Source organism: Lissotriton vulgaris, chromosome 4_1, assembly GCF_964263255.1.
Source record: "Lissotriton vulgaris chromosome 4_1, aLisVul1.2, whole genome shotgun sequence".
NCBI lineage: Eukaryota > Metazoa > Chordata > Amphibia > Caudata > Salamandridae > Lissotriton > Lissotriton vulgaris.
Genome location: NC_141691.1, coordinates 886,744,211 through 886,770,195, shown reverse-complemented (window position 1 = coordinate 886,770,195; position 25,985 = coordinate 886,744,211).

The following is a 25,985-nucleotide window of genomic DNA, read 5'->3' as shown; positions in this document are numbered from 1 at the left end:
TCGCCTCTGTCTTTCCTGCATTAAATTGTAAAGAGTTGTCCTGCAGCCAGCGGGCCGTGTCCCACAAACAGTTGTGAAACACCTCCACTGATGTCGAGTCCTCTCCCTCAAAGGAGAGGATCAGCTGTGTGTCATCTGCATAATTTATGAAATCAATATTATGTGTTTTGATGACCGCAATCAGAGGTTTTAAATAAATGTTAAATAAAATAGGGCTAATTGCCGAGCCCTGAGGTACACCATGCGACACGTTAGAGATGGCAGATTGGAAGGGGGCGAGGGACACCGCCTGCTGTCTATCCTGCAGAAAAGATTGAAACCATCGTAAGGCACAGCCTTTCACCCCGGCCTCACCCAATCTTCTCAGCAGGATTTCATGAATGACCGTATCAAAGGCGGCAGGCAGGTCGAGCAGGATCAGTGCTGCTGCCTGTCCCCTGTCTGCCCACCTCTGAAGCTCATCCATAACGGTTGCCTGGGCCGTCTCCGTCCTGTGAGCCAGCCGAAATCCAAACTGTACCTCCTTAACCAGATTATGTTGTTCCAGGTGCATAGAAAGAGTGATACTAACAGCACGTTCCACAATTTTAGCTGAGAACGGCAGCAAGGAAATAGGCGTGTAGTTTTTTGAACACTCAGGCTCAAGAGATGGCTTCTTCAACAAAGGTGACACCAAGGCTTGCTTCCATTGGGAGAGGACTACACCACTGGCTAATGACTGGCTACAGATCAGGCGAAGAGTAGGGAACAATTCTTCCTCATACTCCTTCCAGATCTTGTGTGGTACCAGGTCCAGGGGTGAGCTAGAGGAGATACCCTGTGGCAATCTGCTGAAATCCTCGGCCGTTAAAGGCATAAACTCAGCTAGTTGTTCAAAGACCTGACAAACGGGGCCATTATCCACACCCTCCAAATCACTCACCACAGGAGCAACAGTGCACCTAGCTCATTTGATGTATTTATCGCAATTTGACCACTACAGCATGTCTGCCATTTACTACTTGTTAGACCCATATCTATGCTCATGATTTTTTGCCATCATATGCTGCCCACATTGGGTGTTACATTCACGTTATCAAGCTTCTTTAGAAGTGAAACGCGTTGTGAATAAAGACGGAGGTGAACTTTAACGAGTACTGAGTCTGGCATTCCTGAGAGCGCGCTAATTTTTGCTTTTTTAATTGGGATGTATTTATAAGTTATAAGATATTTTTTAACAATTCATAAGTGATTAAAATAATTGTTACAAAATATTAATAAGTATGTTTATATATTATATATTATGTGTATGTGTTTAATTTATTTTTACATTATATATATATTACACATAATTTTTAAACATTTTGAAATATTTTTAACTATGTTTCTTTTAATGATATATATTATTTACTTTATTTTACATTATTTTTTTAACTTAAATTAAAACGATATTTTTAACGACGATATTTTTGACATCAATTTTTTTTAGATATTTTTGTACTTACCATAATGTAGATTGGATGTCGATATTCTTGACTTCGATTTTCTTGTAGGTCGATATTCTGTCCTTCAATAATATGTCAGTGATTCTGTCTCTGCTAAGTGGCATTCCACCGTCCATCAAGATATCTGCATTTGTGCTGCCAAAAAGTAGACCTCGAAAGATGGTGCTCCCAACCCTCCTTGATTTATCAGGAGTTGCAATTTTTGGAGAGCAACTCTGCGATATTTGTCGCCCCGTTATGAGGAAGATGGTAGAGCATCTAATTCGCGAAAAAAGGATAGCGGAGGAACAATAGGGGTGTTGGCGAAGTAGTAGAGAAATTGTGGTACTAGGATCATTTTGGCTAAGGCAATTCTGTCAATGGGTGCCAAGGGTAGGGTCTTTAAAAATTTACCAGTGCCCTGGCTCCAGTTAAGGCTCGGCGGTGATTGCCTTTAAAAAGGTCAGCAGGAGAGTGGTAAAGTCTGATACCAAGGCATCGTAGAGCACCAGTGCTCCATGTTATGCGTGAGTTCCCGAATCCTATCTCTCGTGGGGGGAGATGAGGATTTAGGGGGGTATACAATGGACTTCGCACTGTTGACTTTGAGTCCTGTAGTAGCTGCTAAATCAGAGAGAATGTTCCCAATGGGGCTGAGATCGGATTCTTTGACCCTCGTGTACAATAATAGGTTGTCTGCGTACATTGATACTATATGGGTGGTTCCTCTGATTGGGATGCCCCATGCTTCCCCGTCCTGCCGCAATCAAATTGCGAGGAGCTCCATAGCCATGGCAAATAAGATGGAGGAGAGGGGGCACCCCTGCCTGGTGCCCCTCTCTACTGGGAAGGGCGACAATTAAGCTTGGGCGGAAAATCCGTTCCGCTCACGGATTTTGCGCATTTTTGGTAAATTTGCAATCGGCGAGATTCGCGAATTTCCCGCAAATCCGCGAGCGGAACGAATTGGGTCAAAAGTTCAAGCTGACTTTTGGAACTCTTTTAGAATGGCGCCGGCAAGCTGCCAGAGCCATCCTAAAATAGTTACAAAAGTCAGCTTCAACAGGAAGCTCTAATAGATAAAGTAAAGCAGGTTCTCGAGTTGAAGCTCAAATTCAGTTACACAATCATTATTCACCCCAAACTTGGGGTGATTAATGATTGTGTAACTTAATTTGACCCTCAACTCGAGCACCTGCTTTACTTTATCTATTAGTGGTTCCTATTGAAGCTCTTTGTAGCTATTTTAGAATGGCGCTGGCAGCTTGCCGGCGCCATTCTAAGTGGGGCTGAGGGCAGAAAGGCACAAAAGTGGGACAGAGGGCAGAAGGGAACAAAAAATGAGTAGGGCAGAGGGCAGAAGGGCACAGAAACGATTGGTACAGAGGGTAGAAGGGCATAAAAAACAAGAGGGTGGTAGTGATTAACCAGGCAAAAAAAAACCTTCGAACACGAAAAAGCGCCCCGCGAACACCCGCGAACACGCAAAGCACCCCGCGAACACCCGCAAGCACACAAAAATAAAAAAATCTGCAAATTCGAATGAATTCGCGAATTTTGCGGATCGCGAATTCGCTAAATTCGCCCATGCTTAGCGACAATCCTCACACCTTGTATTGGAAATCCACTCAACAAGATTTCCCACTGGACCTCGCTCCCTCCAATGCTCTCCTATTCCTCACAGGGCACACAGGTCTTGGCAAGCAGGCAGGTGATGGTGCTCCAGGCTCCAGGACAGGCGGTCTTGGATACCCTCGGTGATGTCCCCTCACCCAGCTGGGAGGCTAGCAGGCCTTGGTACTTAATCCTGGTCACAGCCCAAAGTCATGCAGAGCTTCCCCTCTGGATGTTTGGTAGATGACAATTGTTGGTGGTCTCAAACTCCCCTTCTTATAGTCCATTTCCAGACCCAAATGTGATTTAGAGTCTGGTATTTGACGTCTATGTTGGGCGACTCATTCTTTTAAAGTACCCACTCCTCTGCCCTCTTCTTCCTCTTGAAAACCCCTCTTGAAAACTGTCTGCCACAGCAGGAGTGACTCCAGAGATGATAGCCTCACAGCACAGTCCACGGGAGTGACTAGAAGTCACACCTAGATGTCAGACACAGTGATATCTGTATCAAAAGCTTAGCCCAAGGGGCCGAGCCCTAATCATTATGATTCTCCTATCAGCCCCATCTCCTTCCTGAGATGTGACCAGGCCCCTTCCATGCGACCTCTCTGATTCAAAGAGAACCCTTTGAAGAGTGCAGAAAGAGCGTGGCTCACCCCTGACCACCCAGCTTACAGGAATGCAGCAATACACAAATATGTACAGGGTAATTCCTCTACCTCATGTTTCACCATGCAGGACTGGGTCTCCTAAAATATAAACCAGTGCCCTTCATGTATCATACCATTCACAGGCACATATACCCAGAGTGTATGTATACAGCACTGACACACTGCGCAGCACTTTATCCTTTCAGTACTGTACCACTCATAGGTAGACATACACCCAATACATGCATTTAATAAGCATGCACTGCACAGCACTGGATCCTTTATGTACTGTATCACTCATAGGCGCACATACATTCAGCAAATGCATTTAACATGCACATACTGCACTCTTAATGTATTGTACCACTCACAGGTACAGAGGAACACAGCACATGCTTTTAACCTGCACGGACCTGCATTCTCACAAGAGAGCAGTACCAGGATTGGTCTGAGCGGCCTCGTTTGCTGCTCAGATGGTGCATTGGAGTCTGTGCCTTTTCTCCAGCCTGGCTGTGTAACACAGCCAGTTTGGAGAAACATAAGTGCACACGTGTGTTTGGCTGGCCTCGGACGGCTGGCAAAAACAAACAGGTGCACTTATGAGTGCACACTACTCCTCCCTGACATACCCGGCCCCCAATCCACCCGCCCTATACTTTTGTATTGCAAGGCTCAGACAGAATAAATAAAATTATAATAACCTTGTGTTAATATCATTTTATTTACTGTCTGCTGGCATTGGCTGTGGGGCAAAGGTCCGTCTGCATTACCAAGGGGCCGCACCTGGGCACACACACATAAAGTGCATATATTTAACATGAATGCACTACACAGTAACGCATTATCTACGTATGGTACTCTTTCCTGGCCCCATGCACCCAAATCAGATAAGCAACTCATGCGCTGCACAGCACTACACACCAAACCGATGTAGGCCAAGGGTGAGTTAAGAACATAGCAGTGGAAAAGCAGTGAGCCTGTGGGCCTCACTCCAGCCACACAGCTTAAAAAGGACCTGTTAACTCTTACTGATCACTACACGGTATGTAGGCATCACTGCACTTGAGCTGCTTTACTCCTCGTGAAGGTAGCAGCCTGTATCACTGACAAAATATAGAATGCCAAAATATCGACCTACCAAAATATAGTGGACAGAATATAGAATGCAAAAATATTGAATTCCTATCTGTAAACAGGTAAGTACAAAAATATTGAATCAAAAATAAAAATAAAGTTCTAAAAAATATAGGGGCCTATTAGCAAAGTTTATCTCCAAAGCGATAAAATATCCGGGAATAGCGGCTAAATGCGTGAATATCGCTGAGAATACAGCGATATTCACGCATTAACGCCAATAGGGTCTTCGCCATAATATCCACCTCCCATTGGATATAATGGCTAAGAACTGGTCTGAGCAGGCATTAGGTTTTGGAGATATTCGCGCTTAGCGCGAGCTGCATGTTGATTGGCTGTCAACTGTCTGTCAACACTCGAAACCAGGAAGTGTTGGCGGCCATCTTGTGCCTCGGTAGAACCGAGTCACAAGAAAACAGTAAAACAAAGTTGAGAAATAAGGAAAGGGGGCAGGGTAGAAACATTCTGACCCTATTGGCGTGCTCAGGGGGTCGTACATGGATTTTTAGGGTCAATTTTTATTTTAAAATAAAAAATTGCAGCGTACGCGTATGGTACTCGTACGCGGTGGAAAGGGGAAAAAAACTAGAAGTCCGTTTTATTCATTAGGTCTTAGGGGGGGAAATTCTGGGAGCAATTTTTAGAGCTATATTTCTATGACAGTATGTAAAACTTTCTGGGTTTTTTTCCTGCATCAGTTGTACTCTGTACGCAGGCGCAGCCTTGTTTGCAAGTGCACTTTTTTTTCTTTTACTTCAAGTTCGCCAAGCAAACCTCTCCTGATTTTAGGTATTACATTTCCCGCTTTGTTTTCCCAGGTCGTGTGTGTCATCCGGTGCTATACTTTTGTAATATATTAATAAACATATTGTATGTATATTTATTTATTTATTTAAAATGTAGTGTTGAGGCGCCAAACGTTGATTACATACTCTGTTCAACCGCCATTTTAGCAGTTTATAAGTGGTCACTCATTGGAGATCCAATTCAGGTGTGTGGCTTATCCACAGTATCATAACGTTATTTTTTAACCTGTTTAAGTTTGAGGTTTGCATGAAATACTATGCTATAGGCAGATATGAATGTTTAGGTAGCGCTTATGTTCATGAAGCTTGGTTATTACCATTTATGTATAGGTGCCTGAGGGAGGGAAAAGAAGTCTAAGTGAATGGCGAGGATTGCACAATAGCAGCAGATCACTCCTTAATTTGTAGACACATACAATTGCATGGCTCTTGTAAACAAGATGCGCCTAATTTGGACTGAGTTTGGAAAGGTAGTCTGACACCTGCTATCATAACAACGTTCCGTTTACTGGAAACGGGAGTTATTTACTTTGAAATAATGGAGATTGTTGTGCAATGTTAGCAGGCATCGCTTACATGATTACGGTAACTGAGCGTGTGGTTTGACGGGAATTGCATGGGAAGCTGGATGTTTCCATCTGGCTGTCGATTTTGACCTTGAAAGCAGAGTCAACCAAATGAGTCGTATAAGAGCGCTATTGTCTCAAAAAGATGCCGCTGTTACATCTGCTACAGAAACATTTGTCCTTCATGTAGCAAACACCCGCACAGAAGTGCATGATTTATTAAATACAGACGTGCTCTTGAATTTTGGGGAGTTAGTTTAGAGTATCTTTAATGTGTCCTTGACTATGGGGCTACCTTACTTTTTTAAAGTTAGAAGCAGTGTCCTTGTGACTTCTGTAGAAAGTATATTTGGTGTCTTGTCAGTGTTTTTTCATTCGATTTATTCCAGCATCTTTGGTGGATTCTCCTTAATGCTCACATTAGTTGCTGGTGTGCTTGTATTATTTTGTTTACTTAAATATGGATGCACATCTTGCAGCAGACGAGAATTTGTCCCTGTTGTTGCTGCCGCAACCGAATGCTTAGTTATTATGGAGTGCTGCCTCTGGCTACATTGAGTGCAGCTTATGGATTATCGTTTCGATTTTCCTTTTTCACATGCGTTCAACCTGTCTTCTATTGCCTGAGCTGCGATTTCGACTGGGCCCTAGATTTGTGTCTCTGCAGTACGGTGTCTCCCAACGCGGATTATGATCAGCTGATGAGCCCCTCAGTTGCTCATGAATTGCTCTGTTCTGGTGGCGGGGTTATGGCCTTAGCAGTGATAATGGAATAATGGGACGTTGGAATGTTTTTGCAGCGGCGCATGACTTCTAGGCACGCAGTTACATTGAAGATGACCCAAGTTTTCCTCTGATGGTGATAGAGGCTCCGGTTGTTGAGGAACATGTATGTTCATTCCCACTATTGAATTGGATGGCTGAAATGTTTTCAGATGAGAACAATGACTTCCTCTTGGAGGCTTTTGCTACATACTGTGCTTACACGCTGTTGGATTAAGACTCTTTGATTTTTCTACGTATTCTTTATTATTTAGCTACTGCTTTCTATCAAAGAGCGAATAACTTTTATGGGGAATGTGAACTTGACTCTGCTTTTTAGGCTTGGACTCTGTGTTTCTAATTCGCCCACTTTTATATCATGTGCTTCGATCAAGGAAGGGTGCTGTGGGGCTGAGCCTTGCACTCACATCCTGTTAAGTTAGCATGGGTTTATTAGAAGCTTACACGCTATTTTTGCGTTCCTGCTCTGCTTTACACACGAAACGTACTTGTGATATTGTTTAGAGAACACTGAGTATTTTGGTTTATATGAGAATAATTTGGTATGCTAGATTTGTAAACTGCCTCACTAGTTTTGTGTGTATAGTGAGAGCATGGAACATCAAGGTTATCTTGAATACTGTGTCTTTTATTCAGAAAGATCCTTGCACGTTCGAGCCATAACACATATGCAGCTGTGATCACCTCTGATACTTGCGCGTTTCATAATGCATTGTGGAGGCAAAGTTACACACAGTTGGAGAACATTCGTATCTTGACAGTTTGTGGGGCACTGAATGTAATGCACTACTGCTGACTACCAGAGGTATGTGTCTGCCCATGTAATCCTATGAGACTTTCTGTAGTTATAAACTAATCTGTTAGGTAGGGAGGGTGAAATTAAGGTATATTTTAAATGTGTTTACCTTTAACATTATAGGATGCTTTTTCCGTTTGTATTTGATAGAATAGTAACAATGCTGACAACCTTGTCTCTGATAATATGTTTGGTTGTATTATCTAAGGTACTGTGCATGAGATTATGGCTTTAGAAATAAACATTTCAAAGTTGCACGTGTCTTTATTTACATCTTGATTTGGACTGGTGTAAGACTATAATGAGAGTGCTCTTGGCATCCAGTTTACTTCATGTAATTTAAGTTTCATGTTCTGGGTTGACTAGTAATAGGTGTTTTTGCTCTAGGGCGAAGAACCAATGAGTGACTGATTGCTAGTCTGGTAGGGGGTTTGTGCAGTAAGGTGGGTTTTGGTACACAGTGTTTCACTGAGGTCCTAAGTCTTTATGCATAGTTCTGTGTATGAGCAGAATTTCTGGAACAGTAGTTACAACAAAAAGGCTTGATAAAGGGCTTGCACTTTGAATATGAATATAAAATAGAAGAATAGTTGATAATCACAGATAAGGAATGCAGTAATTAGATGTGTGTATGTGTGGATGATGTGTAGATTGAGTGGAAGATGAAAAACGTGAAAAATAAGAAAGGCTGGAGAGACGCAAACTACCCACTGCATTGTCAGTGAAGTGTATCTTTGAATATCAAGGTCATTACACATATAGGGTGTTGGATTCTGCAGTGGGAGCAAGAGAAACTAGTACTACATCTAAGGAAGAAAGCTAATGCATAAATTACACACAGTTCAGCAGATTTACAAGCTTGTGGGAAAAATGATGCAAAAGTGGCGCAATGGGCTTGTAAACCTGCCCCAGTGTGTGGTAGAAAAGACGCAAGAAAGGACGGAAGTGTGCAAATTAACCACTACTATTCATGGGTAGTAGTTACCAAGAAGGCTGAATAAATGGCCTGCACTTTGAATTTGAATTAAAGAATAATAATTGATAAGCTCAGCGAAGAATGGTAGCAAGTAGGTGTGTGTATTTGTGGTTGTTGTGTTGATTGAGTGGAAGATGACTAAGGTGAAAAATTAGAGAGGTTGCAGAGATGCAAACTTTCCATTTCTTTGTAAAGGAAGTGGATGTTTAGTTCTCCAGTGCATATATATATTCACTGAAAAACCCATAGGTTTCAGCCATGTTATAGTTAGGAATTAGCATTTAAAAAAACCTCGTAAATTCACTGAAAAAACCATAGGTTTGACACACGTTATAGTTAGGAATTAGCATTTAAAAAACCTTGGAAATTCACTGAAAAAAACATAGGTTTCATACATATTATAGTTAGCAGGACATTTCACTTATACAAAACCTTTGAAATTCACCCTTTATAGTTAGTTCAGCTAACTATAACTTGCGTACCCACAATGCACTGCTGATGACATCACATATAACATCACTCATGACATGGTCAATGACATCACTGATGACATCACTCATGACATCTCAAATGACGTCACTGATGACATCAGTGATGACATCATCCAGTGAATGTTTTTTTTCTGAAATGTAAATATGTTTTCTATATGTGTATCACAAGGTCAATGGAAGAAGAAATAGATAAATAAATGTCTCAATGAATTTTTTTTGTAAAAATGATTGCATAACTGACTTATTAAGTGTATGTTAGTGAATACATGTATTAGCGAGTAATGTTTAAATATGTAAATATCTGTATCAGTGTCTCACTTTGTCTATAATTTGCTGCATGGGTTGGTGAGGAGCTACATGAGTATCTATATGAGTTATTAGTTGGCTTTTTGAGTATCAGTATGAGTGTCTGTATGGTTTGGTGGGTGTATTACTTAGCGCATAAATGCATGAATGAGTGACTCACTGTTTGTATGTGTTTTCAAGACAGCATATATGCAGGACTGTATGGGTTGATGAGTGTGTGTATGGGTGTGTTAGTGAGAGATTGACTGTCTCAATAGTATCTTTATGAGTAGCTACATATGTTTTAATCTACAATATATGAGTATTGATGTATATAAGTGATTATATGTGATAGTGAGAGATTGAAAGAGTTCCTGTATAAATAAGTATGTGTTTCTGTAACTGATTGTTTAAGAGAGTAAGTATATGTACGTTTCTGTAAAGGTAAGTGTAGTGCTGTTTTTATATGCTGTATATGCAAATAAATGTATGTTTGATAGTTTATTTGCATGTGTGAGTATATCTGTGAGTAAGTGTATGGATGAGTGTCGGTGTGTAACAGGATGTATAAGTGTATGAGTACATATGATGAGTGAGCACATGATTAGTGGAGTGGTGTGGCTCACTGGTTAGAGGCGGCAGACCCGGAAGCAGAGGACGGCCCAGGACCAGGGTTCAATTCCCTACGCGGCAGGGTCGTGGACCAGGGTCAGCGGACTCGATAATTCTCGCCTCGGGGCCTACTCTAACCAGGGATCACACTCAGCAACTCTGGGCATTAGCTTGCCTCATCACCACAACAGCCCACAACATACGCTGGGGATGCCTGGTTTCACCTTGGAGATACCCAGCAGGGACCATCTCACAGGGAAAGCCAGGACGGGTTCCCCAGCGGCCCACAGCGCTGAGATACCCCATGGCGGGGTGATACATGCGCTTTACAAGACATCATTACATTACATTTCATTACATGTATAAGTGACTATAAAGAACTGTTGGTGAATGAGTGGATGTGTATGTAGATGGTGGAATTACTTAATAGCTTGTTGGTAAGTGGTATCAGTATCTCCATTTTTTGGAAAATTTTAGTTTCTATTTTTGAATGGGTGTATCAAAGGTTATATTACACTGAGAGGAGGTCTGCCACTCTTTCACAAGGATGATGTCATCAGTGATGTCATCAGTGAAGTAATTTGAGATGTCATGAGTGATGTCATGAGTGATGTCACTGACCATGTCATGAGTGATGTTATATGTGACGTCATCAGCAGTGCATTGTGAGCACGCAAGTTATAGTTAGCTGAACTAACTATAAAGGGAGAATTTCAAAGGTTTTGTATAAGTGAAATGTCCAGCTAACTATAACATGTATGAAACCTATGGTTTTTTCTGTGAATTTCCAAGGTTTTTTAAAAGCTAATTCCTAACTATAACCTGTGTCAAACCTATGGTTTTTTCAGTGAATATATACATATATATATATGTATATATATATATATATATGTATGCAGTGGTTGGTCTCCCACGCAGGTGCTCTGCCAGAGCCACCATTCGCAATTTGCACTGGCTGCCAGTGGAATCTCGGATCCAATTTAAAACCCTGACCATGGCTTTTAAGATTCTCAAATCCGATTGCCCTGAACTCCTGCGCCCACTTTTGACACCACACACGCCCCAGCGCAACTTGCGTTCTCTGGGACAACACCTCGTGATGGTCCCCCGAACTAAGCTCTGTAGACAGGGTGGACGTTCCTTCAAAGTCCTAGGAGCTAAGCTATGGAACTCACTGCCTCCACACATCCGTGCCCAAACCAATCTGATCGCTTTCCGGAAAGCACTTAAGACCCATCTCTTCTCTGTTATCTAATTCCTCTGCTGGTTCCCCCCTCCCCTCTGGTACTGGTTAGGTCAGCGCCGGGACGCTCCGTTGCTGGGGCAGCTGTTTGCGCTTAACAAATAAATAACATAACATAACATAACATATATATATATTAACGTAATATTAATAAAAATATACAATATTTTTACCGTAGGGTAGCGGGAGGGTTAAATTGACTATTACCACTACAGTGAGTGCAACAGTAGGGAAAGCGTTGGATAGCGTAGGGGTAAAAATTACTATTCCCACTCCAGTGAGTGCAACAGTAGGGAAAGCGTAGGTTAGCGGGAGGGTAAAAATTACTATTCCCACTCCAGAGAGTGCAACAGTAAGGAAAGCGTTGGATAGCGTAGGGGTAAAAATTACTATTCCCACTCCAGAGAGTGCAACAGTAGAGAAAGCGTTGGATAGCGTAGAGGTAAAAAATACTATTCCCACTCCAGAGAGTGCAACAGTAGAGAAAGCGTTGGATAGCGTAGAGGTAAAAAATACTATTCCCACTCCAGAGAGTGCAACAGTAGGGAAAGCGTTGGATAGCGTAGGGGTAAAAATTACTATTCCCACTCCAGTGAGTGCAACAGTAGGGAAAGCGTTGGATAGCGGGAGGATAAAAATTACTACTTACACTCCAGAGAGTGCAACAGTAGGGAAAGCGTTGGATAGAGTAGGGGTGAAAATGACTATTCCCACTCCAGTGAGTGCAACAGTAGGGAAAGCGTTGGATAGCGTACGGGTAAAAATTACTATTCCCACTCCAGTGAGTGCAACAGTAGGGAAAGCGTTGGATAGCAGGAGGGTAAAAATTACTATTCCCACTCCAGAGAGTGCAACAGTAGGGAAAGCACTAGATAGCGTACGGTTTAAAATTACTATACCCACTCCAGTGAGTTTAACAGTAGGGAAAGTAATGATTTAATATATTAATACAAATATATTAAATATCAATACAAATAAAAAATTAATTAAGATTAATTACCAATTTAATATTATACAATAATTAATCAATTTGAAATACAGATAGATATTAGTTATTCAAAATTAATTACATATTCATAATTAATTAACAACTAATTAATTTTCAATAACAAAAACTAATTATAAAAATGTATACCATTCAATCAATCAATCAATCAATCAATCAAAGCATTTATATAGTGCACTACTCACCCGGAGGGTCTCAAGGCGCTAGGGGAGGGGGGGTCCGCTACTGCTCGAACAGCCAGGTCTTGAGTTGCTTCCTGAAAGCAAGGTGGTCCTGGGTCAGGCGGAGGTGGGTCGGGAGGGAGTTCCAAGTCTTGGCGGCCAGGTAGGAGAAGGACCTTCCTCCTGTGGTGGCTCTTCGGATGCGGGGGACGGCGGCGAGGGCGTGGCCGGTCGATCGGAGCTGGCGTGTGGGAGCGTAGAAGTTGAGGCGGCTGTTGAGGTATCCTGGGCCTTGGTTGTGTAGGGCTTTGTGTGCGTGGGTGAGGAGACGGAAGGTGATTCTCTTGTTGACCGGGAGCCAGTGCAGATCTCTCAGGTGTCCGGAGATGTGGCTGCGACGGGGGATGTCCAGGATGAGTCGTGCTGAGGCGTTCTGAGTCCACTGGAATCTCTTCTGGAGTTTGGCGGTGGTTCCGGCATAGAGGGAGTTGCCGTAGTCCAGACGGCTGGTGACGAGGGCCTGGGTGACCGTCTTCCTGGTCTCGTTGGGGATCCACCGGAAGATCTTACGTAGCATGCGCAGGATGTTGAAGCACGACGAGGAGACGGCGTTGACTTTTCTGGTCATGGAGAAGGAGGAGTCCAGGATGAAGCCCAGGTTGCGTGCGTGGTCTGTTGGTTTGGGTGCGCTGCCCAGGGCGGGGGGCCACCAGGAGTCGTCCCAGGCGGAGGGTGAAGATCCCAGGATGAGGACTTCCGTCTTGTCCTAGTTCAATTTCAGGCGGCTGTTCATCATCCACTTGGCTACGTCTGTCATCCCTTTGTGTAGGTTGGCTCTGGCGGTGGCGGGGTCGTTGGTGAGGGAGAGGATCAGCTGGGTGTCGTCGGCGTAGGAGATGATGTTGAGGTTGTGTTTGCGTGCGATGGCTGCGAGGGGTCTCATGTAGACGTTGAAGAGAGTTGGGCTGAGCGAGGAGCTTTGAGGAACGCCGCAGATGACTTCGGTGGCTTCTGATCTGAACGGGGGGAGGTGGACTCTCTGTGTCCGTCCGGCGAGGAACGAGATGATCCATTCCAGTGCCTTCTCCTGGATTCCGACGTTGCTGAGGCACCGCACTAGGGTACGGTGGCAGACAGTGTCGAAGGCCGCGGAGAGGTCTAGGAGGATGAGGGCCGCTGTTTCTCCGTTGTCGAGCAGGGCTCGGATGTCATCGGTGGCTGCAATCAGGGTGGTCTCGGTGCTGTGGTTGGCCCGAAAGCCAGACTGCGAGAGGTCGAGGGATCCGTTCGTCTCGAGGAAGGCGGCCAGCTGCTTGTTGACGGTCTTCTCGATGACTTTTGCAGGAAACGGGAGCAGCGAGATGGGGTGGTAGTTCTTGAGGTCGGTGGGGTTGGCTGATGGCTTCTTTAGTAGAGCGCTGAGTTCGGCGTGCTTCCAGCTCTCCGGGAAGGTAGCGGTGTCGATGAAGGTGTTGATGATGTCCCGCAGGTGGGGTGCGATGACAGCGTCGGCCTTGTTGAAGACGTGGTGAGGGCAGGGGTCGGTCGGAGATCCGGAGTGGATGGAGTTCATCGTGCGGATGGTGTCTTTGGTGCTGATCGGGGTCCAGGCGTGGAGGGTGGTGGTGGGGGGCGGTGGTTTAGTCGTGGCATGCGTCAGTTGAGTGCTGAAGCTGTTGTGTATGTCCGCGATCTTGTTGTGGAAGTAGGAGGCGAGGGAGTTGCAGAGGTCTTGCGAAGGGGTGATGTCGTTGTTTCCGGCGTTGGGGTTAGAGAACTCTTTAACGATGTTGAAGAGTTCCTTGCTGTTGTGTGCGTTGTTGTCCAGTCGTTCCTTGAATGCAGTTTTCTTGGTGGCGTGGATCAGTTGGTGGTGTTTTCGGGTGGCGAGCTTGAGGGCAGTCATGTTGTTCGGTGTTGGGTCTCTGCGCCAGGCTTTCTCGAGTGCTCGGCAGTTCTTCTTCGAGCTTTTGAGTTCGTCGGTGAACCATGGGGCTTTCTTGCTGCCGGGTCTGCTAGGCGGGGTCTTCAGAGGGGCGAGGTCGTCTGCGCAGTTGCTGATCCACTTCGCGAGGCTGGTGGCCGCCTGGCTTGGGTTCGTTGCGCTGGTGGGAGGGTTCATGCTCAGGGAAGTCACAAGCTGGTCGGCTGTGATCTTGTTCCAGCTTCTGTGTGCAACCTGTTGCTGGTGGTGGTGATTCGTGGTCCTTCTGAAGCTGAAGTGTACGCAGCTGTGGTCCGTCCAGTGGAGTCCGGTGGCGTGGCTGAAGGTGATGTCCTTGCTGGATGAGAACACGGGGTCGAGTGTGTGTCCAGCGTAGTGGGTGGGGGTGGTCACCAGCTGCTTGAGACAGAGGTTGGAGAGGTTGTCCAGCAGGGTGGTGGTGTTGCAGTCGTTGTTGTTCTCCAGGAGGAAGTTGAGGTCCCCGAGGAGGATGTAGTCAGCGGAGAGGAGGGCGTGCGGGCTGATGAAGTCGGCGATGTCTTCGCTGAATTGTGTGCGTGGTCCCAGGGGTCTGTAGATGAGGGTGCCTCTGAGGGTGGTCTTGGGGTTGATGTGGATCTGGAAGTGCAGGTGTTCGGCGGGTGCGAGGGTGTCGTTGGTGTTGGTCGTGATGCGGATGGTGTTCCTGTGGATGATGGCGATACCTCCTCCTGTCTGGTTGACGCGGTCCCTCCGGATGATCTTGTAGCCGTCCGGGATGGCGATGGCGATGTCGGGCGCTGAGGAGGCGTTCATCCAGGTTTCCCTGAGGAAGGCGTCGTTTCGGGCTGTGGTGTCGAGCACGTTCCAGAGCTCGACGGCGTGTCTGTGGATGGAGCGGGTGTTGAGCAGGATGCACTTGAGGTGGTTGATGCTGGTGCTCGGCTTGGTCGGTGCTGGTGTAGTGCAGGTCCGGATGCAGGTGAACTTGCAGGAGTGGCAGCAGAAGGGTCCGTGGGTGCGTCTCGGGGTGGCTCGATAGCAGCCCGGGATTCGACCGGCGTTGAGTGCGTAGAGTTCGGTGGTGTCGTAGGTCCGGCGGGTGGGCTGGTGTCTGCGGGAGCCAGGTGTCCTGGCACTGGGCGCGGTCCAGGCGCGGACGGGCACAGACGGGCTTACCTTTGGCGCACCTTCGGCGCTCAGTCAGCGCTCCCGCTGCGCGCGTCCGCTGCGCGGTCTCTCTGGGGGCGTCATAAGTAGGGGGACGGGAGGGCGGGTCAGCTGGGTTGACGGGAGCGGGGCGGCCAATGGACTGGTGGTGGGCGGGGCCGCAGGGGGTCAGCGGCGGGAAAAACTGGCGGCCGGGCGGCTCAGCTGTGGCTGGGTCGCTCGGGTGCAGGGAGGGCAGTGGCAGCAGGAGCAGGCGGGCGGGAGTCCCAGCAGGATCGGCAGGAGCAGGTAGCGGCAGGAACAAGGGGGTGACCCGGCCTACTGAAAGGCGCAGTGGTCACTCCCGAGCACACCCGGCGATCCCTTAAGTAGTTGGACGGGAGGGCGGGTCAGCTGGGTTGGCGGGAGCGGGGCGGCCAATGGGCTGGTGGTGGGCGGGGCCGCAGGGGGTCAGCGGCGGGAAAAACTGGCGGCCGGGCGGCTCAGCTGTGGCTGGGTCGCTCGGGTGCAGGTAGGGCAGCAGCGGCAGGAGCAGGCGGGCGGGAGTCCCAGCAGGATCGGCAGGAGCAGGTAGCGGCAGGAACAAAGGGGTGACCCGGCCTACTGAAAGGCGCAGTGGTCATTCAATAATTAATTAACAGTAAATAATTATCAATGCACAAAGAGTATTTTTAATATGTAATTAATTACCATTCAATTACTTCCCACACTATTACCCTAAAACCCACAATCCGCGACGGAAAATAAATTAATACAATTATCATAATTATCAATTAATCAATTAATACACATTAATTACCAATTAATAAAAATTAATTACCAATTAAAAATTATTTAACAATAAATTACAAATGAATACCAATAAATAAATAAAAAGTATTTACTTAATTACATTTAAATTACTTCCCACCCTATTCCCTTATAAACCCACAAGCTGCTACAGAAAATAAATTAATACAATTAACATAATTATCAATTAATCAATTATTAACAATGAATTACCAATTAAAATTAATTAACAATAAATTCAAAATGAATACCAATAAATTAATATTTTTTTTTAATTAAGTACAATTAAATTACTTCCCACTCTATTCCACTATAAACACACTACCTGCTACAGAACTAAAGAGCAAAATTAAATTAAAAATAATTAATAATTTCTAAAAATGTATATTTAATTTAATGTAATTAAATTACTTCCCACCCTATTCCCCTATAAACCCACAACCCGCTACAGAAATAAATTACGCAAAAATTGAATAACATAAAATTCATTACTTAAAATAAATTAAACATACATCACAAAAATAATACACACTTTTCACACATGTACTAACATACAAAACACTTTAAAAAATTCGATATTATTAAAAATTTGATATTCTTTAATTCCTATATTATATACTTTGATATTTTGACTTCTATATTTTGACAATCGAAATTACTTACCTTCAATTCAATATTTTTACCTACTATATTATGTCCATTCGATATTTCGTCCATTCTATATTTTTACTATGATATTATGTCCATTCTACATTTTTTTCGAAATTATGGCTAGTTACTAGCAGCCTACCACCACAATGAGGGTAGAACTTTGGGTGCTTCACCCTGGCCAACAAGACCAAAATCTGTGAGACAGGTCTATGACAGGCCTATGACACAAAATCAGCATTAAGGAACCAGACATCAGTGCAGATGGGCGCTCAAGGCAGGGGTGCACATCCATTACCATGCAGAGGACTTTCCTGTCCCAATAATATTGATATACTTTTATTCCTGCTTTAGGATTAATTTATATACTGTTCCCCTTCGAATACTGTTGATTCTTCATGTTTACTTCTTAATATGCCAAGTGCTCTGCTGCCAAATTGCGTCTAGATCATGATTTTTAAATCTACAAATATATAGTAATAAAAGTACTTGCATTCAAATCATCAGTCATAGCCTTCGATACACCAATGTGGCAAATATCTCAAGAGAAGTAGCACATACTGTAAATATTTTCACCCTAGTGGCCTAATTACAGGTTTGGAAAAAAATTCAAGCATTCCCTTGAATACCATTGCGCCCTCATCTAGTCCTCCTCGTAACAGTCCTTGCCTCTTGAGGCATCCCTGCCTCCAAAGGAGTTCCAACAGAAAGGTCACTAAGCCTTCGGACCTGTGATCCTAGTTATAACTCTCTTATGTCCATCTAGGCAGCATAAAAAGTTCCGTCCTTCCCTATCCGCCTTCTGTGTTGTTTCTCTGTCTTAAAGCAGAAGAGAAGGAAGCCATGCTCAATTTCTTTACTTGTATTTTTGTGCATGCTTTGTTAGTATTTTTTATGATTGAATGTTCACCTTTGAAGAACCCTCAGATTTTATATCACTGACTGTATGAAGCACATCGCATTGACTACCGACGTGCTACTTGATCATGTCCTGGGCTAAAGTGGGGAGCCAGCTCAGCACCGGTAGTCGGGTTATGAGTGATCCAAAATGGTGGTATACTGGTCCTCTGCCAGTGTGTGGTGTTTGCACAGCTGGTGGAAGATAGACATCAAGATTTCTTGGGTAGTGAGATCTTGCGAGAGCAGGTTCTTATTACCAAAGCAACCAATATAAGCAGGGGCTGCAGTATTGCATTCTATTGGTATTTGAAAAGATGGAGGGCATACAGACTGCTTTAAAGCACCATAATCTAGGAGCCACAATAAGTGGAAAAGTATTATGTCCTCCAAATATCAAGTGATAACCAATTGATGTACAAAGTTCCCCAAAGGTAGTGATTATATGGCTGAGGAAGTCTCTCTCTTACTGAATGGACATGTGTAGGAGTGTCAGGGAAACAAAATATTCCCTTATCGGAACTTAGGATGCCTCACACAACTAAAAAGCTGGACGACTGTTGTCATCCTACCAGATGGTTGTTTTGTCTCATCATTGGCCTCCTGCTCCAGCGACAGGATGGCGCTGCAATGCCTGACGGGTAGCACGGGGTGCTACACTTTGGTGGAGTTCTTTTGTTCCTGGCCGTTGGTTGAGTGTGTGTGAGGGGCCTAAGAGGTGAAGTAGTGAGCGTGAAGGAGTGATTAAAAAAGGTAAGTATAGTCCACTCAGACAAATTTATTCATGTGACTAACTGCCTTGTTAAAATGGTGAAGGGAGGGGTACCGAAGCTCAAAAGTAAGGTAGTTTGGCTTCGTTCGACCCTCACCTATAGTGTGGTCAACATGTTTCATGCCGAATCGGCAATTCTTCAGGACCTAAACGTGCTCATAAACTCGTGATAAACCCATCCGGGCTGAAGGTGTGTTATATACAACCTGCGCGGTCAGTTTACCAAGGCAGGATCGTATCCGGCTGTCCTGCGAACGGAATTTCGCCGTGGTGGGGGTAGGTGCCTACAAGCATTGGCCTCGAGCTTGCCAGGTAATCACTTAGCAGCTCAGGCCCCACAAGGACAGTCTGTGGGGACCATCTACCAGGGATTGAGGGGCGGGATTCCACGCAGGATACGATCCTGCCTTGGTAAACTGACCGCGCAGGTTGTATATAACACACCTTCAGCTCGGATGGGTTTATCACGAGTTTATGAGCACGTTTAGGTGCCCCTCCCTTCACCATTTTAACAAGGCAGTTAGCCACATGAATAAAGTTGTCTGAGTGGACTATACTTACCTTTTTTAATCACTCCTTCACGCTCACTACTTCACCTCTTAGGCCCCTCACACACACTCAACCAACGGCCAGGACCAAAAGAACTCCACCAAAGTGTAGCACCCCGTGCTACCCGTCAGCATTGCAGCGCCAGCCTGTCGCTGGAGCAGGAGGCCAATGATGAGACAAAACAACCATCTGGTAGGATGACAACAGTCGTCCAGCTTTTTAGTTGTTTGAGGCATCCTAAGTTCTGATAAGGGATTATTTTGTTTCCCTGACACTCCTACACATGTCCATTCAGTAAGAGAGAGACTTCCTCAGCCATATAATCACTACCTTTGGGGAACTTTGTACATCAATTGGTTATCAGTTCATAGGACACGTACACTGGACCCCTATAAATATTGTCCTCACCTTGTCCCTCTTTGTTGTTAAACTCCAAATATCAAGGACAGAACTCCAGACCTTAATTTTAAAAGCTGTTGACTAAGTCCTGATTCACCCAAGGTCAAAAAGATTTGGAGATATGGAGGATGATCAAGAAACTGATTAAAAAGGCAAATATGTTCAAGCCTCCCTGCTACATGGTCTTCTTATGCAAAACATGCAAAAAACAACAATATCTCAATTAGAGTCACTAAAGCGGCAGATACATTTGCATGTACAAGACATTACAAAGAACCTGTATGGCAAAGGAAGAGAGACTCGAATTTCAATTTTTAGAAGTGCATATAGCATCATGTATTTAAGGACATATTTTATACAAAACAGTCAAAAAGCAGCACTAGAGGCATAAAATGCGGTGGCAAACCAAGGGGGCTTTGTGCACTAAGTGATAGTGAAACAAAGAGTGACGGCACGAGTGACATGTGGGTGAACACAGCGAGTGACGCAAGGTGACAGAGTGAAAAAACAGTATATACAAAATTGATGGAAGTAAAGAATATTTTCATCAGGACGGACAACCGAGTAATGAGGTGTTATCTTAATCGCCAAGGAGGCACAAAAAGCAAAGTCCTCAATCTAGTGTCAAGTCAGATACTTCCTTGGGCAGATATTCATGTGGAGCCCATATCAGCAATTTGTACACAGGGACGGGTGAATTTCCATGTGGTCAGCCTCAGCTGCAGTCTACCAGTGATGCATCGTCTAGTTGCTCAGTAGTTCAAAAATATTTGCTCTTGGCTTGGAATCCCCTGAATAGATCTTTTTTCGGCTCTACCCAATCCAATACCCCCAAATATTTTGCATGGAGCAGTGATGTCTCAAAGCTTAGGCGGTGGATGCATTAGCAGTTCCTTGGCCGCAATCAACAATTTCCTTCCTTCCGAGACTGCTTCAGAAGATTTTGGAGGCGAGGAAGACGATAATTCTAGTGGCACCATTTTGACCACAACCTCCATGGTTCTCCCTTCTGATGAGCTTTTCTGAAGGCCAGTATTTCAATCTATCCCTACACCGCTTTCTTTCCAGTTACTTGGGTGGCCGATAATACACTTCCAACATTTCAGGTTGTTTTGCTGGAACAAGAGAGGGTAGTTTTAGAACAAATGGGATGTTTTTCACAGAACGCCTAGGATACCAAGCATCTAGTAGGCCCTCAATCTGTGCATCATATCAGAAGAATTTGGATTATTTTCCAATAATGGTGTATTGCTAGAGGTTTGAATGTGCTAACTATCAATCCTTTTCCAATTCTGGAATTATTTAGAGAAAGATTCTTACAAGGTTCATCACCAGCCACCCTTTTTGTCCAGTGGGCAGCCTTAAAAGTTTAGAAACTGGATCAGGATTCCTTGAAGCTATCCCCATTAGTCTTCAGTCTACTAAAATGCTTTAGGCCCTGGAAACCTGAAGTCCAGTTTTCTTCTCCTACTTGGGATTTGTCAGTAGTTCTGAAAGGTCTCCGTGAACATCCACACGAACCTTTAGATCAAGCAGATTTAGCTTAGTTATCTTCGAAGAAGGCCTTTCTGATAGCTATCACACCAGCGAGGAGATGAGGTTATTTGGGTGCCTTGTTGATTTCATTGAATTATTTAAGAATATTTCCATACGGTGTTATCTTTACTTACAAATACAGAGGTAGTAGTGTTTACCTAAAAGGGAAAATAACTGCTCAATCAAACAATCAAAATCTCCCACATCAATAGTAATATAGTGTGAGTCAATATAAGTAACATTCTTCAATTCTTACTAAGGTGCTAGTTTGCCTCTAATGCACCTACTACCATGAGACGCGATGAACACAACAGTGACCGGGTGTGTATTCAAACTAGTTGAAAAGAAAGAACCCTAATCCAGCACACCCTCCGACGTTCCTATGTCCCACAAACATTTCTTGGTTTGAAAAATTGGCTTCAGACCATAAATACAGATTTGTCCCTTAAACAATCTTGCCACTAAGTAAAGATCGTTCCACAGTAGCAGTCATTTATGATGGATGTAAAACCTACAAGGAAATAAAATGACATCAATTTCAAGAAACTGCACGGAGTGGATTGTGTTTACCTCGTATTAACTTGGAACTTGGAACGATATTTACTTATGGCAAAATCGTTTAAGGGAGAGATCAGTACATAGGAACGTCAGAGGGTGTGCTGGATTAGTGCTCTTTCTTTTTTAATCAGTGTTATCTTTAGGCTAGATCCTAAGGGTGTTGCAAAAATTAATTCACCTTCAGGAAATAGTTCTTCCGATTTTCCATTCGGAGAATGATGCTTAGATCTTCTCTAGATTTACATAGGTCCTTAACAAGATATTTCGACTGAACGCAAGATTTCAGATCTTCAAATTCTTTGTTTGTATCTTTTGGCACTGTCAAATAAAGGAAAAAAGTAGCATCTCAAACCATAAATTGGTGAGTAAGATAGGCAATCTCCCACACATGTAAGTCAGTGGGCCAAACTGTTTTATCTAATATTCAAGGTTGTTCTACTAGGGCAGCTGCGACATCATGGGAAAAAGTCTGAGGGTACCTCTTGCAGGATATTAATAGGACCACAATTTGGTAATCTCACCTTATAAATTGGATTTAAGAGATTCTGCTCATTGTACCTTTGCCTCTTCTGTTTTGATGTCAGCAAGTAAGTGTTTGTGGATGGTAATAAATTTACTTTCAGCATTACTCATTGTCAAGTGCAAGTTCTTACTGCTTGGTATATCCTCAAGCGATAAAGACTGAGATGAGAAGGAATAGTTGAGGGGGTAATGTTCCAATTTCTTAACAGTAATCTTCATTATCCCAATTCGTAATCCTTCTTGTCCCATACACATCCCTTGTTGCACTTCCACTGAATTGGACTAGGTATACACAGGAGGAGGAGTGGGGCAAGGGGCATTTTACGCTGCATCTATAGATACAAATGAAATACTTACAACTTAGATCACCAATCTGAAGGTGAGGTGAACTCTCTGTCGCAAGTGGGTGTGCCTCAAACGTTAGGCACTGTTATCAGGAGAACTACAAATTGGGGTAATAAAGATTACTGGTAAGTAATTGGGACATTACCTTAGAGTGAGGTGTTTGTCTGGAGTGGTAAATAGCTCCTATTATGAGTTTCTGCCCTTGGAATGAGTTATGACTTGAAGATGTTACATTTATCACAGCAAAATGTTCCATGTTTTTTCATGGAACAGTATGTCAAGGGAAAACCGCAAGGGTGCAGAAGTTATTGCACAAATTATAATTCTGAAAATTGTGCAAACTCCTGTTTATGGTGGGATCCTAATCAGGCACTAAGTTGCAGACTTGTCTATCTCTCTTTTTTTACAGCGTTTTATATAGAGCCAACTAATCCCAAATCGGGTATCAGAGCTCTTTACATAGCACCAGTTGCATTACATGAGGACACATTCATTTTTGTTAGGCACGGGGAGATTAAGTGATTTGCCCAGAATCACAGGATGTTCAGCGTCATTGCCAAGACTCGAACCCAGTACTAGAGATTCGAGGTCGACCCCCTAGCCATTAGGCCAACCCCTCTCTCCTTCAGGGTCAGACTTGAAACCCGAAGCAACCCCAGAAATTTGGTTGGACCAGCCCTGGGGTGGCGCCGGTGCAAGTGTGAAGCACAGCTCCTTTTGTTATTGGGGGCTAATATTGCAACAGTGCTGCAAAACCGGCCCGAGTAACAAAACCAGTCCCCACCTGCAAAACATGCCTCCAACCCTCCAGCCTACTGGGGAAATGCCCGATGCCCAGCACGGCCCTGCTCTGCTTAACTTAAATCCAAAAAGTAATTATTGCACTGTTGAAGCCCAAGGGGTAACTTTTACACATGTGTGTGTGTGTGTGTGTGTGTGTGTGTGTGGGTGTGTGTGCGCGTGCGTGGGTGTGTGTGCATGCGTGCATGCCTGTGCTGGGAAAGTAAGTACTGTCTATGGGGTACCTTATTACCTTATTCATTTGTGCAATGGAAGCTCATACCCTGTGCTCTACCCATGGTCAGACAAGCCTATGGGCAATCTGGTCTGACAGGTCGGTGTGTGAGACTTATTTTGGTTGTTCTTGGCATGTTGAACAGTCCAGTTGATGGTTTTTACTGTTTATTTCCCTGATATTACCAGAGACATCTGCCTGCACCAATCTCACATGCATGCAGTCTGATACACCTTGCAACACACCTAGACAGCGTGCCTATATGAGTTCAAGCTTGCCCCGAATTGAAGAATGAGGGCCCCTTTTTTGCCATCGATTAGCTAATGTGGAGTGGGGGGGGGGGCACTTTTGTTTTCTATCCCAGTCCGACCGTTGCTCTGCCTTGCACCCTGCTCTTCTCCGCCCAATCAGGGCGCAGCTTGGTCAGTACCTGGGGGGTTGTGAGCTTTAGATTTCCTGACAATCTAGCTTGCATATCATGATAAAAACATTATTTGCCAAGCAGGGTGCAAGAGAGGGTCATAATTGCTTCTGAAAGGATGAGGGGTGCGGCTGGTATGAGTACTAAGTAGAGAAACTAAATATTTTGTAACATAATCAACATGTTTTAGGCAGGGCTCGAGTTGGGGGACCACACGGATGGACAGCGTCCCCCCACTTATTTTACCGGGGGAACGCGGTCACACCTGCCAAACAGCTGAACTTCACTCTATGGCCTCTCTAGGACTAGGAGCTCGTCACCTTTTGTGACGTCACTTCATGTCGTGACGTCACTTCCGGGGACAGCGTCCCTCCACTTCTTTTTTTAGGACTTGGGCCCTGGTTTTAGGTCTTTCAAAGCAGAGATGTCGAGTGTGTGTGTTTTCGTCAGTGTGTGCATACAACAATCTCAGTTGAAATCTAAAAGACACCTCACCATACCAGACTGAACGAACCTGAACCCAACTACTCATTTACATATATTATGAAGAGTGTAATATCCCAAACACCCCCACTGAAGCTACACCCAACACCCCCTTGCTCCGATTCATTTACCCAATGCGCTCCCTGGTACCTCTTGCTCCACCACCAGCCACAGCCCCACAATCTAGCCAGTGCACTCATTGAATTACTCTCGGCACAAATATAACAGGCGAGCAAATATGCGTGTGCAGACTGCCAAAGTGAACGCGCAATGTCTATTGGATGCCTGTACCACTGCGTCCCAAGCAAATAATGGGAACGCGCCTGCAAGAAATGTTTGCTGTCATGCTATCCGCGCGCAGACCTTTGATTCGGGCTATCTCTTGGAATTGAATTTGTCTTCATGTCGGCTGGTATTTGAAAGTGCTGTTCCGGCTCACACACGCTTTGAGTGTTTAGGCACGAAGGGCTGCTTTGTGCTACTGCGCGATAAGTGCTTAAAAAGGATAGATAATAACGTCGCGGCAGCGCACGGAATGGCAGCCTTCGCCGAGAACTGGCGGGAAACAGCTGGATAGCGAGCATTTCAGAAATTGAAGTCACCATGAAAGATATGTGGACAACATTAACGCCGGCTGCGCATCCGGCATCTTCGCCGCTCCGCGACGCCGGGATCCTCAGATGGTCCCAAGATGTCTGAAATGAAACAGAAACTTTTCCCGCTTCAAACGCCTTTGCTTCTGGACAGATAAAGCGGCGGTGGTTGCCCAGTACGTGACTGACCTTTTTGCGAACTTTATCCGTTTTGATGGTTCAGACACAAGCCTGTGCCTGTCTATTTCTGTATATTACTCACAGGATTCTGTTTTCTAGCTCTGGCTCGGCTCCTGCTTAAGGTGTGAACAGTGTTTCACTGTCAGCTGCATTGCCATGCTGGCCGTTCTCGAAGTGGTTTTGAAGAAAATACTCAGTTTCTTTGGAATTACAGGAAATAAACTACCTCAAAAGAAAGGATTAATGTTCACAAACTACCCTATGGCTTTGGTAGGACTTTCAATAAACTGTGGGGCATATTTGCTAATATTTTGTTCCGGATTTGCCTCACCAGTATATATTTGGAATTTACTTTAAAGGGCAAAATGTGTTTTCAACTGGAAAGTCATCTGAAAGTAACACAAGTTTCAGGTCTTTCGCATTACTTTACGTACATGCTTGTGTGCCAGCACCAGGGAGCGAGCAGGACAGTGATGTCTTAGTAGATATGAGACGATACTGTTCTCTCCCTCTCACGCAATGGAGTAAAGCAACTTTGGTTGATGCACTACGTGACATCTTTGCAAATCTGCCCTCATGTCTCCAGGGGCCATATGTA